Source organism: Pyrus communis, chromosome 2, assembly GCF_963583255.1.
Source record: "Pyrus communis chromosome 2, drPyrComm1.1, whole genome shotgun sequence".
NCBI lineage: Eukaryota > Viridiplantae > Streptophyta > Magnoliopsida > Rosales > Rosaceae > Pyrus > Pyrus communis.
This window is the reverse complement of record NC_084804.1, coordinates 17,315,191-17,332,565: the sequence shown is the minus strand read 5'-3', so window position 1 is coordinate 17,332,565 and position 17,375 is coordinate 17,315,191. Positions and strand designations below refer to the sequence as shown.

The 17,375-nt window shown below is 34.7% G+C and overlaps 1 pseudogene; it reads right to left on the bottom strand.

Annotated features, from left to right (window-relative positions):
* Positions 1-3,929: 3,929 nt before the first annotated feature.
* Positions 3,930-15,817, bottom strand: LOC137724877 (L-ascorbate peroxidase 3-like; annotated as a pseudogene).
* Positions 15,818-17,375: the final 1,558 nt, after the last annotated feature.

Genomic DNA, 17,375 nt, shown 5'->3' with positions numbered 1-17,375 from the left:
GTATGAAGAAATAAAAAAGATAAACATATAGTTGTATACAGCTTGTGATATAGTAAAAAAAATTATGAGTACACATCTGAGTAAATGTTATATCCTAGATCAAATTGTCAGGATTTATCTAGATGAAGTGAGGTAGATTTAGTAAATGTAACGAAGTTATTATTTAAAAAGTTGGTTGTAGTGGGTTTTAGGGAAGAAATGTCACTAGTTGATTTGGCTATTGTTGTGCATAAGAACAGAGATGGTAGTTCTGGTTCTTTATTCTTGATAACGCATGAGAGAGAGAGAGAGAGAGAGAGAGAGAGAGAGAGAGAGAGAGAGAGAGAGAGGGGGCTTCTAGAAGGGTGGGAAGTTGGGGTTAAGGAGAGGGAGGATGATGAAAGAAAAAGGAGGGCAATGAGTGTGGTTGTAGTTGTATGTGGGCTTTGGTTCACCCTCCACTTTTTTCTTTCTTTTTTCTTCCCCCCTCCAACCTTGTGGTGCAAGTTTAGGCAACAAGGGGTAGGGTTAGGGAGGGGGTGGGAAGGTTTGATTCACCTTTTTGTTGTTATCTCTCCCTCCATTTTGCATATTATTTTTTTGTTACCTTACTCACCGCCACACATGCACTCTCTCTCTCTCTCTCTCTCTCTCTCTCTCATGATCATGTATTTCAAGTGGATGGTAGGAGGAGAGTTAAGGATCATGGGCACAAGTTGTTTTCAAAAGAGATAGTGAGAGAGAGGGAGAGAGAGGGTCCATTTGTGTTACTGTCTGTGCGTGTATTTCACCTACCTTTTTCATCCTTTCTGACTGTCCTATGGCACCCAGTTCAACTCTCCTCCTCCTTCTTCTGGCTTCTTTCACTCACACCTTGATGTTGAACTTTGGCACGATTTTGTAAAATCTTCACTCCTTCCCCACAAGCTACAAGTACATCTCTCTTAATCTCTTCTCCTCACCGTTAACCTTATCCATATTTTTCGAACTGAGAGCAATGGTGATGAGGTCGGTCCAGGATGTGTAGACTGATTCCAACTACATTATGCGCAATCCTTAATGTACAATGCATCAACGATCAAGATCAGCTCATGCGTAATTTTAGCATTCTTCTTGCGTATAACCATTCCGCAATTCAAGCTGCTAGGCCAACTTAGCCTAAATCTTCCTGCCGTAGAATAAAATATCATTCTATACAATAAAACATTACACAAATTGTAAAAATAATTCTTACACTCTATGTAACATAAACCTCGCATTTGCCCCATCCATATATTCTGTACTAATAGAGCAAGAGTGTTAAGGTCAGTGATACATTGCAAAGCATACAACGCATAATGTATCAACGGTCAAAATGAGCTAGCGCCTGACTGAAAGAAGACAAACTTGTTGGAGACTTGCATTATTGAATCTCTCTCTACATCTAGCAAATCTCGAATTCTTAACAAACTTGAACTCAACTATTGCAATTTGTTAGGTTGAGTTTTGACACCAGTGATAAGCCACAAATGGTCTCTGTCTGCAGCCAGTTTTTCCTACAAAACACCCACATTGGCACATATGGACAATGCAAAGAAGGGGAGAAAGAATCAAACCTAATCAAAACAATTAGGCAATTTGATTAAGGGAACTTTAGGAGGGATGTATGTAGCCAGCACACCAACACGTGGATCTCATGTGCATAGGTATTGAGGTGGAGGGTTGTCCTTTGAGCTTTACCTACCTCTTTAGGCTGGCTGTCCCTTCCCATGTGGGGGGTTATCTCTGAAACTTAGGGCACGGTCTTTGTTTTCAATGACCCACATGGTGCTGGATTTGGATTTGGATAAAGCTCTCTGCCCTTTAGAAAATATGGCCTAATCCTATTATTAATTTTCCTAGTGTTTGGCATCCTTTTTAATTTCGTACGGAATTGAATTCATGGGAGGTAGGATTGGATTCATGGGTTTTGTGACAGAAAGGCTGCCATAGGACCAATTTTTGGCCACCAAATCTATCACCATGGTCTAAAAGGAGAGTCTTGATCTATGCTTTGGACGGGACGCCCATTCTTTCTTAAATCTTTTACTCCTTCAAAGAAAAAATCATCATCTTTGCTTTTATTATTGGCACGGTTATTCGGAGCGTAGAATCACCAATTAGATCTTAAACTTTAGATTGAGACTTTTAATCTCGAATTGGTTCATTATTCAGATTTTAGGGATTTTATAATTTAAATTAATCGATAATATCAATAAACATACGTCATGTCGAAAGAATCTCACTTTAAAAAGGATAACAACTAGAGTGAAGCAATATATTGGGGAAGGAATACTAAGATTCCAAGCACATGACACCAGTATTAGTTCACAAGGTGAAGTGCCTGTAAATCCAAATACAAAAGGAGATTAATGTGATAAACAAAACTAGCGAACATGCAAGAAAATGTCTATTGTTGCACAAGCTCCTTATGCACGAACGTCCAAATTACACAAGGAAACTAAGAGCTTGTTTGGTACTCTGTGAATTCAACTTTTAGACTTGAAAACACTTTTAAAGTTTTACAGCTTAAATACTTGTTTGGTTGGATAGTTTTCAAAAATTGAATTCAAAACTAACTTAAAAATTAGCTTACTTCTGCCACTTAGTACTACAATCTAGTGGTATTCCTCTTCATTTGTTAGTGAGACGTCTTAGGTTCAATTCTCACTAAAGGCAAATTTGACCCACATTATTGCTAACCCATTGTGATGCTAAGCCCACCCTCCCCTTTAGTGTAGATAATACTGTTTGTTCAAAACAAAAACAAAAAAAAATTAGCCAACTAGAAAACATAATAAGTGAGTTTTTAGAGTTTTTAAACTCCAAACCATATTTTCTCTCTCATCTCCGCTCACTTCTAATCTTTCTCTGCTAGCTCTTTATCATTGTCATGTCTTTCTCTCTCCTCTCCATATCCTCTCTCTCCTCCCTTCTTTATCTCCCCTCTCATTTCTCTCTCATTTTCCTCTCCTTCGACTCTCTCTTTGGATCTCTTTATCTGTCCAATTGAATTTGGTAGTAATTTTTTAATTAACGGGAAGTTGTTGTTGGTTATTTTTTCTTTTATGTTGAATTATTAAAATAAAATACAATTTTGAAGCTCATAACCAAACAAGTTTTTGGATCTTAGACAAAAGGTTTTTTTTAGCCAAAATAGTCCCTAAGATTGCATAACTCCTCACTTTGGTCCCTAAGATTTGAAATCAATAGAAATAGTCCATGAGATTGTCCACCATCAATCATTTTGGTCATTTCGCGAAAAGTTATGTTAAATAAGGATCAAAATGACAAAAATACCCTCAATTTAACAAACAATAGGCCAAAATGTTTTGACAAAAAATTGAGGGTATTTTTGTCATTTACTCTTATTTAATGGAGATTTTTCATGGAATGACCAAAATGATTGATGATGGACAATCTAAGGGAGCCAATTCTTTTGATTTCAAATCTTAGGGACCAAAATGAGGAGTTATGCAAATCTTAGGGACCAAAGTGAGAAGTTATGCAAATCTCAAATACCATTTTGGCTAAAAGGACTAAAGAAAATTGTTTTTAAAAATTGTTCTTAAGAAACATTATGAAAAATTCTGAAATTTTTTTAATACGATACCAGACAGGCCAGGCCCTAAGTAATTCTGTGAACCTCATTATCGAATGCAAACGGTAAGTCCCTTGATAAGATGTCAAGCATTCAAATACCAAAGAAACTTTTAAGAGAGTAGATGAAAGAGTTCATGTCACTAGTTCGCCGTGCATTATTATTTTCCTCGAAGTGAACAAAAAAGTTCTTATATCTTCCCACTGGCCAATTAGCTACTAACCTGCAAAGGCCTGCATCAATTATTCATAAGGGATCAAGGTAATCTCCAACCGGAAAGAAAAAAGAAGATCGAGGTAATCAGTTAAGCAGGTCTACGACTTCTACGACTCTACTTGGTTCTGTTGTGAGCTTCATACAAGTAGCCTAGGTTCATAACAACAGCAGCAAGTGCGACTCCTACCGCTTCTTGTGCAAGTATGGTGCTGTACTTAGCAGTTGTCTTTAAGGAAGTGGAGTTTGGAGTAAACCCGAGCTCTGAAAGTTTCTTATGAGATTCGGCATAAACTCTTAAAAATGCTTCTGCATCCTGTCATACGCCAAATTTAGCAAAAGTAAGAAAAGGAATGTCAAATAAAAATAGAAAGCTTTAATGGAAAAGGCTTGGACCGAGACTATTTTAACAAAAAACCGGCCTTTTATTTAACCAAAAGCACCTCAAAATTAACCATAAGAACATGGTCCAAAATTTTACAATGACTGGATTACCAAGCCCAAAACGCTTAAAAATAAGTTTCCAAAACTCCTAACGGAAACAATGCCCAGCCCGTTAACAATTTCAAACTAATTACACCCCTCCAACAACTGAATTTAATGAGACCTGCGATTGCATAAATATAACCTCCCTTCTGATTTCTACGAACTGGACATCTTCCAAAACGCAAGAAATCTTCAATTTCGAATTCAATTTCTAGGAAGTAGACGAAAGTTCATCAATGGCAGAAGAATCGGTGATCAAAAATCTCAAAACAACCACAAATTCAAGGTGAACAAAAGGTACTAAACTCACATCCTTGTTAAATTCTCACTTTGAGAATACAGTAATATGTATGTTTGCATGTTTTTTACTCCATAAACCTATCAATTCTTACTTCGAAAACACTACAAAATGATTAATTTTCTTTTTACTGCAGTTTGATAGCTACTCAATTTTTCTGATAAATAAATTCTGTGTCTACTACTTTTCTTCAATTTCATATATAGTGTATAACTTTGGGATAGTTCAAACAATATTGTGCGTTATTTTTTTGTTCAAATCCACAATTAGTGTGGGTTATATTGTTCTGGTTCCAAAAACAATGTTTTTTTGTTACCTCTCATAAATATTGGGGGGTTATTTTGGATCACTTTCACATAATAGTACGGGTTATTATGCTGTACTTCCAGAAATACTATTGGTTTTTTTTTTCTAGTTCGAGAAATAGTGTATGTTATGTTAATTCATGATCATACATAGTTCACGGACTAATGTTGATTTTGCTCGCTTTCATAACAGTGTGGGTTGTTTTGGTTTGGCTTCACAAATACTGTGAATATTTTTGTTGTAGTTACAAAAAATAGTGCATGTGATTTTGGTTCACTTTTAGAAAGATAGTGTTGGTTAGTTTGACGTAATTCCACAAATAATGTTTACTTTCTTACCTTCCAAACACAGTGGGGGTTATTTTGATTCATTTCATAATAGTGTGAGTTTATTTAACATGGTTCTAGAAATAACATGCGTTATTTTGTTATAATTCAAAAAATAGTGTCCTAACAATTTTCATTGTTGCAGATGGAACAAACAAAAACACTTACAATGAAGAGTAAACTAAGAAAAAGCAAGTTAAAAAGAAGAAGGAATACCTCCAGTATAGATGCAACATGACCGGGTTTGCAAACGCAATGCAAGTATACAAGCCTATGATGCTACAACGTCAAGATATCTGTAACGAACTAGCAACGACTCCATTTTGGAGTCTATTGAAGACATACATGGACATGACCTGTATTACAACAAAAAGAAAGAAGAAGCCCGACATGAACTTTAATGAAATCGTTCAATGTTACAGCCCCAAAAACTAAAAGTTCAAATTTGGACATCATTAACCAAGGGATCCAATGATAATGTTGTTCAAATATTTGGATTGGACAACCAAGGAGTTGATCTTCCAAATACTAACAAGTTTATCAAATTTAGCAACGACGACCACCTCATCACAAAATACTTCAAAGATGCAAAGATTTTCAAGAAGAAGCATATAATAACGGAAGCCTACAAAAATTTACTCCAAGACCAAACACTTGAGAGCGCAAAAGATACCGCTACACTAATATGTGCACACCTCATTTAGTCACTCCTGTTTGCGAACTTTGGAACTTTCATGACATAGAGTTTTCTAAAAATTTGTGGGAACTTGGAGGAGATAAGCAATTACAACTAAGTAAAAGGAGTAAGAGACTATCTCTTCAAAATGTTTGACAAAGCACCAAAAAAAAAAAAAAACTGAGGAGAAGAACGGACAACAAGTTACTGCACCGTCCTTGTTTTGGTAAGTAATCAAAATAATAGTATGAAAAAACATGAATTGTTTCTTACAAATTTCACAAAACTAACTTCACTTCCTTAATTCACACAGTACTGGATACATCTTCACACAAATCTAGTGGTGACAATACAAGGACGAGAAAACATGATTCCAGCAATCACAAGATGGGACACGAGCATGATACATAAAGCAATCAAGGATGTCTTCACACACAATGCTTTATGTATCATGCTTGTGTTTCATCCTGTGTAAACCTGGCATTCGTGTCGTGTTTCTCGTGTTCGTGTCATACCCGATAGCTTAACGGATTGTGTCGTGTAATACCCGTTAAAGTAAATGGGTAATATGCCCCGACCTGAAATCAACCCGTTAATATTATCAAGTAATATGACCCGACCCGTTACTCGTTAAGAAAAATATATTTTAAATCAATAAAAATGAAAATGAAAAACATAATTTGACACCAAAAAAATGTAAAATAGGATACTAAATTAGTGTGTGTGTGTGTGTGTATTAAATTTCGGAGTTGACCTCTTCATGAAAGTTGTAAAGCTTTTCTTTACGAGTGATTACATTTTTCACATTGCTACAATAATTATCATTAATTTTGCACTCAAATAAAAAAAATGTTCATGAGATTTGGAGGGTTTTAAAAATCTAAACAACCATGTAACCATCATCTAAGCGTTGAGGATACAATTATGAACGTTTATTATGCTTTCACATTTTTCAGACTTATACATTAATGATTATGAATTTTGTTTATTTTGAAGCCCCTTAAAAATACTATTCATGAGAGTTTGTATGGTTTTAAAAATTTAAATGATCATATACCCATTCTCAAAGCATAGAGGATGCGACTACGAGCGTTTGCATATTTTGTCATATTTTTCGCACATGTAAATTAACTATTATAATTTTTTTAATGTGTTTGGTATTTTTAAATTACTTGATATTTTTATTTTTAATGTGTTTTGTGATTTTTAATCTCAATCTTTGCCTATAAAATACTATAAAAAATAAAAATAAATAAAACTTAAATTTTAAAATTTATATAGAATAATAATTAATAAACAATATATACATATTCTTTATATCTATTGTATTTTATAGTAGGTTTTTTTTAGTAGTTTAAAAAATTAAAATCATCAAAATAACTTTTTTCTTATCGTGTCGAAACAAGTTACCCGTGTGTCACTCTCGTGTAAATTTGTTAAGCATCCGTTATTAGCGGGTTATTATAGTGTGACCCAGTAATGTCCCAATTAGTTATCGTGTTGACCCAAAACCCGTTATCTTCGTGTCGTTTACGTGTCGTGTTAACGGGTCGTGTAAGAAATTGCCAGGTCTAATCTTGTGATTGCTGGAATCATGTTTTCTTGTCCTTGTATTGTCTTCACCAGATTTGTGTGAAGACATCTAGTATTGTGCGAATTAAGAAAGTGAAGTTAGTTTTGTGGGTTTTGTAAGAAACAATTCATGTTATTTCATACTATTATTTGATTTCTTACCAAAACAATGATGGTATAGTTGCTTGTTGTCAGTTCTTCTCCTCCCTTCTTCTTTTTTGTTTGTGCTTTGTCAAGCATCTTGAAGAGATAGTCTCTTACTCATTTTGCCCAGTTGTAATTGTTTATCTCCTCCAAGTTCCCACAGATTTTTAGAAAACTCCATGTGATGTAAGTTCCAGAGTTCACCAACAGGAGTGACTGAATGAGGTGTGCACATATTAGTGCAACTGTATCTTTTGCGCCCTCAGGTGTTCGGTCTTGGAGTATTTTTTTTCGTAGGCTTTTGTTATATGTTTCTTGACAATCTTTGCATATTTGAAGTATTTGGTGATGAGGTGATCGTCGTCGCCAAATTTGGTGGACTTGTCAGTATTTGGAAGATCAACTCCTTGGTTGTTTAATCTAGATTTGAACAACGTATTCGCTGGATATTCCCCTTGGTTTATGATCTCTGAACTTTTGCTTTTTGGGCTTGTAGCATTGAATGATTTTAATCGAGTCCATGTCCTACTTCTTATTTCTTTCTATTGTAATCAAGGGCCCGTCCATGTATATCTTTAGTAGACTCCAAAATAGTTTCTTCGCTAGTTCGTCATGTACATCTTGATGTTGTAGTAGCATAGGCTTGTTTACTTGCATTGTGTTGCAAACCCAGTCATGTTGCATCTATACTAGAGGTATTCCTTCTTCTTTTTAACTTGTATTTTCTTAGTTGAACTCTTCATTGTAAGTGTTTTTGTTTGTTCCATTTGCAACAATGAAAATTGTCAGGACACTATTTCTTGATAAGAAAATAATTCATATTATTTATGGAACTACGCTAAACAAACTCACATTATTTATGAAATGAACCAATATAACCCACAATGTGTTTGGAAGGTAAGAAAATAAACACTATTTTTGGAATTATCTCAAACTAACCAACACTATTTTTTTGAAAATGAAACAAACTCACCCACACAATTTTTGTAACGACAACAAAAAAACTCATAGTATTTCTGAAACTGAACCAAACCAACCCGCACTGTTTATGAAAGAGAACCAAAATAACCCACAATGTGCCTGGAAGGTAAGAAAATAAGCACTATTTGTGGAATTACGTCAAACTAACCAACATTGTTTTTCTGAAAGTGAAACAAACTCACCTGCACATTTTTTGTAACGACAACAAAAACACTCATAGTAATTCTGAAATCGAATCAAAACAACTTGCACTGTTTATGAAAGGGAGCAAAATCAACATTTGTCGTGAACTACAACAAAATATCCAAAACTATTTGTGATCATGAATTAACATAACGCACACAATTTCTCGAACTAGAAAAAAAAAACCAACAGAAAGTATTTCCAGAAGTACAACATAATAACCCGCACTATTTTGTAAAAGTGATAAAAAATAACCCCCCAATGTTTATGAGAGGTAACCAAATAAACACCGTTTCTAGAACTAGAGCAATATAACCCACACTAATTGTGGAATTGAACAAAAAATAACACACAATATTACTTGAACTATCCCAAAGTTATACATTATAACAAAAAATAACACATAATATTGCTTGAACTACCCCAACATTATACATTATATATGAAATTGAAGAAAAGTAGGAAACACACAATTTTTTTATCAAAAAAAATTGAGTAGTTATCAAACTGCAGTAAAAAGAAAATTAATCATTTTGTAGTGTTTTCTAAGTAAGAATTTATAGGTTTATGGAATCACGAACATGCAAACATACATATTACTGTATTTTGAAATTGAGAAGTTAACAAGGATGTAAGTTTAGTATCTCTTGTTCGCCTGAAATTTGTGGTTGTTATGAGATTTTAATCGCCGATTCTTCTGCCATTGATGAACTTTCGTCTACTTCCTTGAAATTGAAGATTTCTTGCGCTTTGGAAGATGTCTAGTTTTGTAGAAATCGAAATGCTAGTTATAGCTCTGCAATTGCCAGTTTCATTAAAATGGGTTGGTAGAAGGGTGTAATTAGTTTCAAATTTTTAATGGGCCTTGTTTTGTTTTCGTTAGGGGCAATTTAGAAAACTTATTTTCGAGTGTTGTGGGCTTTGTAATCCAGCTCGAGAAGAATTTTGGGGCCTGTTCTTTTCTATAGCCCAAGCCTTTTTCATTAAAGTTTTTTCTTTTTTTTATTAAAGCTCCATTTCCTATTGGATTGCTTACAACTTACAAAGTTTATAAGAAATTAAGAGCTAATAAGTAAACCATCTTATAAATAGCTCAATCTAAATCTATCATTTTCCAAGTGGTTGGCAGGTCAGGGTTGATCAATTACGCACACCAGAATATGGGTGAACCACATTTGAATTATTAAATTAGTGTCAATCGACAATATTAAAGTAGCTCTAAACAAACACCGTAAGTATGTAAATATAATCAAAGCAGTGATAAATAACCCAACACTAATTAAAAGAAAAATAGGACTGAACCAAGCCAGCACCCAATTTACCTTTGCATACAAATAAACATATTTGCGGAACTCAAGATCCTCAACTAAAGCTTGCATCTGTCGGAAGTTTCAACAACCCCTCTCATTCCTTATTCAACAGTTCAATGTCAACAATGAGTAGCAACAAATGTTCATAACCACGTGCAAGCATGACATAAAATGATAGATTTTCACCAATTTTTCAAGTCTTACACAAAGTATGAGGTATCAAACTGCAGAAGTTCCTTAATTAGTCCACGAACTATCAATACCAGATCTATCTGGATGTGCCCTTCCCTATAAGACCAGAGCAAGCGACACAGAGTAAATGCGTCTATCCGATACCAAAGAAGACCATATATAGATACAAACAAGGTGGAAGAATTACCAGTGTATGACCCCCAGATAGTGCAACAATATTCTTGTCAGACAACCCCATCCTACAAAACTTTTCCCTCAAATGTGGTGCACCTATTATCAAAACATAAAAGACACCGAAACTTCTTTTAATGAACAACAAAAAGTTCTTCTCCCAAACAATTTAACTGAAAATGATACACAAGAAAAGAATGCCAACTTCTCATCTCTAGCATTCTTCATACATTTACAAAGCTAGGAGATGAGGAGAAGTGGGTTGAGTTTTAACCTGGAGCAACTTATAGCAATTCCATGGAATAACAGAGGAATCCCACTGATGAATCCATATTATACCATATATTTTACCCTATTCTTTAGGGGTGGGCACGGTGCAGTTCGGTGCGGTTCCACCCCTTAATCGGAACTGGAACCGGAAAATATCAACAATTCGATTCGGTGCGGTTCCGCTTAAATTTATTACTAGAACCTTACGGTTCGGTCTACACCCGTTCCGATTTGGTTCTTGCCGGTTTATGGTTCCAAATACTAAATTATTTGAACACCAAATCATCATGCATTCAAATACATCTTCTAAAACTGATTATATAAAGTTGCATGCAACACATCTTTTTTTAATGCAAATGTCTTTGGTGGTAGTGGCACCAAGTCAACAAAAAGAGACAACTAAAAGAAATATGCATTGGTAGTTAGTCAACAAACTAAAAAAAATGAAGAAGCAAACTGCAGGTTTATTTCAGAGAGCAAGCAACATCTCCTGTACACAATCAAACAACTTATTTCAGAGAGCAAGTAGAATCAAACAACTTATTTCAGAGAGGAAGCATGGGCTTCCCTAGTTTTAAAAGTTTGAAGAAGCCAATTGCAAGTTTAAATTTAATTACACAACAATTAAATAGAATCTGCTAACAAATATACCTACTCTTTCTGTATAATCATATCATGTAAAAGTGAAAGATTAAGGAGAAAACCCAGTTGAGCTCCAAAGCTAATTGCTAAACCTATTCTCCAAAGCCACGAGTTGGATGCCCCAAACCTCTCACTTGAACAATTTAACTGAAATGAAACTCCAGACAGAGATAAGAGGCCATACTCAGAAGATCTACAATTAAACCATTTTATACCTTAGAGAAACTATTAGGAGGAATTTGATGAAGACAGTCTTCCAATGCTTTTACAGTGAAGCTTTGAGGTCAATTCATGCCATAGATTTGGTATTGATGAACTAATGAGATCTTCTTTTCTCCTCACAGTGAAGATAGATTCTTGATTTTCAGTTGTGCCACTGCAGAGCAACCAAAAAAACAAATTGTTAATTAACCTTCAAATCGTGTTAGAAGGGGTAAACATGCTACGAACGTACTGATTTTAGCACAGTTAAACACTTTATTTTTCCCCGGGCAATAGTGTTGTCAATTAGAGTGTTGTTTTTCCTTTAGTTTTTACTGGTGCTCCATCTTATTTCTTGAAACTTTAGTTTGAGATAGGGTGTTATTCATCACCCATATGCTTTCATCAATATGACTTACATTTCACATTTTTGTTACTGGCAGCAAAGAGGCATTTTGCTTATGCCTTTCAAGGAGGTGAACTTCAAATAGATAAGTGAGTTTGGGAATCTGGTGGATGATTGTTATATATAAGTGAGTATATTTCTTTTGATGTTACAAAATTAAAGAAAAGTAAATTGTTTTTATTCCTAAAATTTTGAATTCTATTGCAACTGAAGCTTTTGCACAAACTGAACCACATAACCAACTGAACCAATTGAACCACATAGAAGAAAAGGAAAGTACATAACTCTGAACCCGAGTATAATAGAAAGTGGTCAACTGATTTCGAGCAATTTTGGCAGTACTCTAGCTCAACAAATGGCCCTAAATTAAGGAGGCAGATTAAAGCCAATGACATTTCTGTAGAATCTATGAACTTAAAACACCCTTATTGAACCCCACAAACCATCTATATACAAATGGCCCTAAATGCAGGACAAGAGTGACTGAATTAGACAGTGTTAACCACACATATATAGTGCAAGTAAAAGAGAATGGAAAACCAGTGGAACTCAACCATATTCCTAATCTCAAATATGGGAAAAGATAGAGAAAATACCAAGGAGGGAGGATGGAGGACAAAGAGTCATGAGCTGTCGCGGATAATGGATGATGAGGGTCGTTGCAAAAGCTGAGGTTGTGGGAGAATCGTTGATATTTTTGGATGAGAGGCCATGGTGAGGGTCGAATCTCGGATGTGCGAAATGGGGGATCGGGGATGTGAGAGGGGTGAGGCCGTGTGAGTGAGGTGAGGGAGGGTGAGGTGAGTGACATAGTGAGTGAGTAAAACCTAATTGGAATGTGATCCAATGCTTTGCAACTTGGTGAAACTAATTTGTCAACCTATTATATCATGACATGTGTGTATATATATATTATTTATTTATTATTAATAAAACGGTTCGGTTCGGTTCTGGCCGGTTCTTGTTCATTCGAAACCAGAACCAGAATCGGAACCGGTTTGAACGGTTCGGTTCGGTTTTTGACTCAAAGTTGACTTTTCTGGTCAACATGATTTTTTTCGATTTTTTTTCATACGGTTCGATGCGGTTTTGCAGTTTGACGGTTTTTATGCCCACCCTTACTATTCTTAGTTATAATTTATTGGTTATTTTGGTAGAATTTTGATTCTTTGTTATATATTTTCAATGTAGGACATTTGACTTCCTTTGAAGAAAAAATTGATTAAACGGACAAATTTTGGAGTGATTCCAATTGGAGGTTGTTCGGAGTCTTTCAAGATGATTGTGTCATAATTCTAGATTTTTCTACCAAGCCGTTTGACCCTGGCAATGAAATAAAGGCCCAGCACGCAGCTTTTCCAGATTGATGTTTATGGATGTTTTGGGTATTTTGAGGGTCAATATGGCATAGTTTGAGGAAGATTCCTTCTGAGGACTTGTAGGGGATGACTTAAGCTTTCAATGGAGACCTTGTGGGACCAAATCAGAGTTGATTTGGTCGGTCAAAAGTCTGATTTTATGAGAAGTCCGAATTTTAGTTCAAATAGGAAACCTTTTATTTTCTGTTTTATTATTTTATTATGTTTCCTAGTTTTATTCTAAGACCTTTTAGGGTTTTATTTTGTAGTAGTTTAAATAAAGATATTTAGCCATTAGGGTTTTAGAGAAGAGAGGAGGAGACGCACAAGCCTTTGATAGTTTAAGTTTATTTTCTAGGTGCTTTCTATCCTTATTCTCAATAATATTTTGTTTTATGATTGTTCGTAATTAATTTCTTTTGATAGGGCGAAGCCTTGAGCCTTTGCAAGAATATGTAGTTTCTTTTCAATTTACCTATGATATTATGCATGCATGTTTTGAATTATTGATCACTGTTTTAAACTGTCTAATTGTCTTAATGCCTGATCACCATTAGGATCTTTAGGAAAAGTAATTTGATGCAATTTTGGTTTGAAGGTTCCCTGAAATTGACGCTGGCTTCCTGTGATTAATAATTGTAATTTCACTTAAGATGAACACCACGTCTTAAAGGTTGCATGGTTTTTCAAAGGGTTTTCATAAAACTTAACGAGTCCCTCATATTCATATTTGATTCGAACGTCCGGACAAGTTGCATGTTAGATATACGTTCTGTGTTGGAGGTTCCAAGTAGAATATATATTAGGAAAACCTAACCTTCAAAATATGCATGGGTAATTCATAAGTAATTGGAAGAATTACGTAGGATTGTTGAGGTGACGGTTGAACCCTAGGGCTTTTACAAATTGATTTTCTTTAAATTGTTCTCTAGTTAATTTATTTAATTATTTTTAATTTAAATTCGTTTTTATTATTTTAAATTCCAAATTCATCCTTTTCACAAAATTGATCTAAATAATTAGTTAAGGATTAATATAAATACAAATTATTCATTCAATCTCTGTGGAAATGACCTTGCTTGAGCTGCTATACTATGACAACCTTGTACTATTGCAAGTATTTTTAAGGGACCCTACTTTTGCAGGTGGTAAAAATCCTTATCAAGAAATTGCCGCCATTGCCAGGGATTTTTTCAAATAATTTGTGTTTATCATATTCTTAGTTAATTATTTGTATATATATCTTTTTATTTACTTGTTGATTTTGTTTTTATTTTTGTAGGCTTGTTAAGTTTGAGAGCAGTTCAATGATGGAGCCACCACCAGGACGATTGTTGTTATGGGTTTCTTTAGCAGAAAAAGGTTTTTTTATGGGTTTAAACCTACAGTTTGTGCCTTTTGCTGTTTGAAGACCCATGATCTTTTGAAGTGCCTCAAAAGAGAATATTTTCCTGAGTTTGTCCAAAAACATATCAATATGAGAATCAACTCCAAAAGGCATTGGAACAATCCCTATTCAGAGTTCTACACTATAAGTTTGAAAAAGCATCTTGAGCAATATTTTGAGCAACCTAATGTGCTACAAGAGCTCTCAGTGGAGGACAAATTTTCTATATTGTTGGAATCAACTAAATTGTACATTGAAAGAACCCATCAAGGATTTCAGATTCAAGCATTAAACTGTGGGTATAGCTATGATGATCAAGAAGAGATTGTCTTAAAAGTTGAGGAGCAATCTTCTAGCCATTCACATCCAGGGGAGAAAACAACACATCATGATCCTATAATCCCACCAGAATCTACGGCACCCCATGTTTATGTGCCGTCAGAATTTTTCCCACAAAGTACCAGTTTGGTACTGCTTAAATTTTTTAAAAAACGGCTATAAAAGAAAAAAAAAAAAAAGCTGGATTCTTTATAGTGTTCGGTAAAATCTTATAACCAACTTTTTTTTTCATAGTTTTGGATGAAAAAAAGCTAAAAGTTCAAAGCAGCAAAAACCAGCTTTGAAAAACCAGCTTTTCAGCTTCTGCTCAAATCTCTTTTCAAAGAGGCACTGAGCCTTTAATGAAACTTTCATGTACCCAAAATGACCTTAAGCAATTAAATAATTTACAATCATACAACATGCTTTTATCATCTTCCATTATTTTCGGTGAGCTGTTTCGGAATCAGTCGGAGTTAAGGTGGTGATGCAGTAAGCAAGATTACACCTACCCTCTTTGTCCACGGCAGCACCATATGCCTTTCTCGATGGTGACATTTCATCTACCTCCGATGGTAATATCCCCACAGCCCAATCGAACTAGCAAAAAACCTAGATGGAATTACCAACAATCTGAAGCTCGACACTCACCTTCCATGCTAAGATTGGATATCTTTTTGAGGTCATTCAAGATTATGACGCCGTACTTCAAGACCTTGAAGCGGCGGGCCTTGAACTTTCAGACCAAGTAGAGCTATCCCAGGCCCCTCATTTTCCATTATCGACTTGGTTTCGAGCCTCCAATCTGACATTCCAATTAACCATCCAACACAAAGGAAATTTTTTTTAGGATTTCAATTGAGAAAGAAAGAGATCACATGGAGAGAGGAAGTTTGAGAAAGAAAATGTGAAATGGGAAGAAGGCGGACACGACGAGAAAGGGAAAGGAAAGATAGACACGTGAGAGAAAGAGAGTTTGAGAGGTGCTTCTGGAAAGATAGTGGGCTGGTTCCTTTTAATTATGATAATAAAACATAAAAAGATGGCGATTTTAAATAATAAACTAGTTCAAAATTTTATGTTAAAATAACCATTATTGTTGGAGATGCTTACGATAAATTGATTAGTTATTGGAGTTTTTGTCATTTGGCTAGCTGAAATAGCAAAAAATTAGTAGTGAATATCTGAACATATTCAGTTTAAAAGATTTTGATATTTTTAAGTAATTTGTGGTACTAATTAGTATTTAGAATAGATTTAAATTAAGATATGAATATTTTAAAAACAGTAATAAAATCATCGAGAATATCATAAATTGTGTGGTACGTACCTCTATTTCTTCTTTGTTGCTTTTATTTCCCCCCCCCTTTTTTTTTTTTGTGTGTGTTTTCATCTAGATGCAAATCAAAATACTCTGAACTGGAAACACAATTCATTTTTTTAGAATCTCAAACATGCAAATATACATATGTAGTAAATTAAAGCAAGAAATCATCAAGAATATCAGAATTCCTAGGTTCGTACCTGTATTTCTCCGATTTTGCTTTTCAAATTTTTTCAGTTTGTAGCCTTCAAATGTAGTTTTTGGTTTGAGAACTTGCGATTTCAAGCAATGGAATTTATTTCTGGTTAGATTTGTTGTTTCAAGCAAGGAGGTGGTTGGTATTCTGATATTAATAGCGTTGGAGGGATGATTGAATTTTGTAACTACTAGTTTGGCTAATGGGTCTGGTTTAGGCTCCGTTAAGGGCATTTTTGAAATATTAATTGTTATGCTTTTTGGGCTTTTTGGGTTTTTCGTTGAGCCTGTGTGTTTTAGTTTTTGTAGGGCATGAAATATAAGTTTTGTGTCTGTATGATTAAAACTTAAGCCCTTTTTATTAAATAATAGTTTAGGGTGATTTTTTTATTAAATAAAAGTTAGCCCAAGCCCTTTTCATTAGACCATCTCCAATGGTTGGGCTAAAAGCCAAATTTTTTAGCCCGGAAAATTTAGCTTTTAGCCCAGAAACAGTTTTTCTGCTCCAACCGTTCTAGCCTAAAATTTTAGCCCGGGATTATTAAAGAATGAACTTAGGCTATTTTTTTTGTTAAATTAAATTTTTTTAAAAAAAATAAATATATAGACCATCGTAAATTAACTTTATAAATATTTTAATCTAAAAAAATTTAAATTCCGAAAAATATTGGGTGAAGTCCACTCCGATTTCTGGGCTAAATTTTGGGGGGAATTTGGTATTGGTTTAGTATTTAGCATTTAGCCTAAAATTTCCCCTTGGGTTGGAGTGGGTTTGGGGGGAAATTTTGGGGGGTAATTTGGCTTTTAACCCACCATTG